A 3,701-nucleotide genomic window follows, 5' to 3' on the forward strand; every position below is an offset into this window, starting at 1 on the left:
TTTGCATCACTGTCTGTTTCTTTATAGTTATATATGTATGTTTCATATGATACATTGCCAACTATCTGAAATTTTAGATTGATTTATTTGTATTTCTCTAAATACTAATTCAAAGCTTTCTATATTATCTTCTTTTGACTTTTAGAGACTTAACTCTGAAAATCAAAACAAAAGTATTTGTCTTCCATGATAAACACACACACACACACACACACACATATACAATAAACATATTTAATATGTTTAAGTTAGTGACTTACTATGTGGTTACATAGAGAGGAGAGGGCAGTAACAATTTCATTTTGAAATTGTGATAAAGCAATAGATACTCCCTATAATGAGTTAAACATTTGATAAGAAATGAAGGTTTCCTCTTTTCCGTCTGGAAACATGGAGGGCAGTCAAGAGAAGAAAAAAGAAGGTTCCTGCTGCAGCAGAAACTAAGAAAAAGGCTCCTGCTGCCACAGAAGCCACCAAGAATAAGGTTCCTGCTATGCCAGAAACCCTTGAGAAAAAGCAAACGAATTTTGCAGAGTTGAAGATCAAGTGCCTAAGAAAGAAGTTTGCTCAAAAGATGCTTCGAAAGGCAAGGAGGAAGTTTATCTATGAAAACGCTAAGCACTATCATAAGGAATATAGACAGATGTACAGAACTGAGATTCGCATGGCCAGGATGGCAAGAAAAGCTGGCAACTTCTATGTACCTGCAGAACCCAAATTGGCATTTGTCATCAGGATCAGAGCTATCAATGGAGTGAGCCCAAAGGTTCGAAAGCTGTTGCAGCTTCTTAGTCTTCACCATATCCTCAATGGCACCTTTGTTCAACTCAACAAGACCCCAAATAACATGCTGAGAATTGCGGAACCATCTATTGTGTAGGGGTACCCGAACCTAAAGTCAGTAACTGGACCGATCTACAAATGTGGTTATGGCAAAATCAATCAGAAGCAAATCGCTTTGACAGAGAACTTTTTGATTGCTCCATCTCATGGTAAATTTGGCATCATCTGCTTGGAAAATCTGACTTGTGAAATCTACACTGTTGGAAAATACTTCAAAGAAGCAAATGACTTCCTGTGGTCCTTCAAATTATCTTCTCCACAAGGTGGAATGGAGAAAAAGACCACCCATTTTGTAGAAGGTGGAGATTCTGGCAACAGGGAAGACCAGATCAACAGACTTATTAGAAGGATGAACTAAGGTATCCACCATGATTATTTGTGTAATCTGGCCAGTAAATAAACAGCAGCTGTTTTCAGACTAAAAAAGAAAAAAAAAGAAATTAAGGTTTAAGTATATTATTTAAAATTAGAAAGGCAAAGAATTTTCTTAGCTCTAACATGAAAAGAATCATTCTGATTTTTATGACTAGGAGAAAGCTAGAAAAATAAAAATATAAAACATCCATGACATTTTGGGGTTCTGTCAGAGAGTGAAGGTAGCAAAGCCAGCTGCCACCTCAAAGTCTGGAAAACAAATGACTGAGAGTTTTAGCCAAAATGAGCTTTCTAGGAGTGGAAGGTACTGGAAACATGAACAGGAAAGAACAGTTCAAATGGGAATTTTAATAATTTGTTGAAAGTGGAGTAATGTGACATTGAAAAATTTCTGAAATCACAATCTAAGAGAAGTCCCACTCTTTCACAAACTTTCACTTCCAGGAACTCTGCCATTTTTTTTCTTTAATACTGAAACATTATTTTGGTTAGGTTGCCCATATGACCCACAAGAGCCAACGACTCATAAATTCCTGTCCCAGGCTGAGGCCGCTGAACTGAATCATAGAGAAACGTTAAAGTTCAGTGCTCCTGGCTGAAGGATGAGGCAAGTCAAATTTCCTTCTATCATTGAATGCTTGGAGTTCAAGGCAAGCCAAGTTTCCCTTCTTAATTTTAGTCCTTTCATGGCTTTTCCAAATAAATATTTTTCGTCCACAGCAGTCGCTCTATGTCAGGCATGCTCTGAGAGGTGGGGAGACCATCCAGGTTTCAGTCGTGCAAAGAAATCCTCTGCTTCCTGACGGGTGAACAGCCAAGGAAGATCCCTGGTTGGATCTAGCTTTGGAGAGGTAAAGAAAGCTTTGTGGTATTTTTTTCTTCTGTAGTGGCTTATTTCACTTAGCATAAAGTCTTCTATGTTCACCCATGTTGTCACATGTTGCATGATTTCATTCTTTTTAAGGCTGAACAATATTGCATGATTCCACATCTATGTTATATCTTATATAATCAAAGCCACAGAGAAAAAGAGTAGAAAATAGTGTCAGAGGATGAAGGGAAAGGGGAAATAAGGAAGAGCAAATAACGAGTATAAAACTGTAGTTATAGAAATTATATAGAAAATGGACAAACCCGAGAGATTCCTTTATAGTCCCATGCCTATATATAATGACTATATTTTCTATTTAAAAACCTGTTAAAGGGTAAATGTCATGTTAAGTGTTTTTACTACAATAAACAAATATAAAACCCAAACAAAATCAGAAAAATAATCACCAGATACTATATACCAACATCATTGTTCGTGATGATCATTGTTCGTACTACAAACCAAGATCAATGTTCAGAAAGATCTGTCCCTTTGGAGAAAAGACATTACCAGAGCCTTATCCAATCTGGAAGAAGACATTCTTCTGACTCTTGACCCTCCCCCCCAGCTTTTCTGTCTCATATGAGGAAATGGGAACTAAAAAGCACTTATAAACATTTTAACTCAGGCCCATTAAAGATTGAAAATTAATCATAAGGAGCTGGCAGGTGCCATGGTGGTTAATGTGCTGGACTCTGACATGACCAACTGTGGTTTGAGTCCTGGACTTGGCAGCTTAGTTTCTCTCTTTCTCTCTCTCGGGTCAAATTAATAATAATAATAAATAAATAAAATTAAATAAATTGAATATCTAGATATAACATAAAACCACTAAATATTGCCCCACATCCTACCTCAACTCCCTCAGTGTAATAAAACTAGGTTGGGGCTGAAAGAAGGTCTCATTTTGCCTCCTGGACAGACTTTTAAGAAAGAGTTCTTAGGAAGCACGGAGACAAGCAGGAGGCACAAGGAAAAATGCTAAAGGAAGTTGAAGCCTAGGGTATGCAGAGCTATAGGAAGACCTTAAACATAACTCAGCTCCTGCCCAGAATAACATACAAGCTCACACTACAGTCCTATTAACCTTAGTTCAAACTGCCTAAAATTTCGTGTCTGAGATAAAGCAAAAAAAAAAAAAAAAAAAAAAGAAAGAAAGAAAAATTGCAAACAGCAAGAAAAAAACATCTGAAGAGACAATGCAAGATTGGTCTAGATTGAGTATGACACAGATTTTGGATCTCTGTACAACATAAAATAATCAGAATTAAAATGTTAAAGATTTGATGAAAAAGAAGACAGCCTCCAGGTACAGATAAAGAATGTAAGCAGAGACGTGAACACTTGCTAAAACTTTACAAATTAGAAAAACAGTATAACAGAAATAAAGAGCATCTTTGATTATTCATCAGTAGAACAGATCCAGCTGAATTGGAGAACTTGAAATGTCAATAGAAAGTTTCCAATTGAAATGTGAGAAGAGTATATTAAATATATATTTTTTCATATATGTGAATTGTATATTTATATATTTTATATATATTTATATGTCATATAAATATGACGCAAGTCATTTAAACTGGAGCTAAGTACTAAGATAGGAAGGGTGAGA

At 36.0% G+C, this 3,701-nt stretch overlaps 1 pseudogene; it reads left to right on the top strand.

Annotated features, from left to right (window-relative positions):
* Nucleotides 1–424: 424 nt before the first annotated feature.
* Nucleotides 425–1,245, top strand: LOC106733283 (60S ribosomal protein L7 pseudogene; annotated as a pseudogene).
* The last annotated feature ends 2,456 nt before the right edge of the window (nucleotides 1,246–3,701 follow it).

The sequence above is a fragment of the Tupaia chinensis genome, unplaced genomic scaffold (assembly GCF_000334495.1).
Source record: "Tupaia chinensis unplaced genomic scaffold, TupChi_1.0 Scaffold142679_1, whole genome shotgun sequence".
NCBI classification, from domain to species: domain Eukaryota; kingdom Metazoa; phylum Chordata; class Mammalia; order Scandentia; family Tupaiidae; genus Tupaia; species Tupaia belangeri.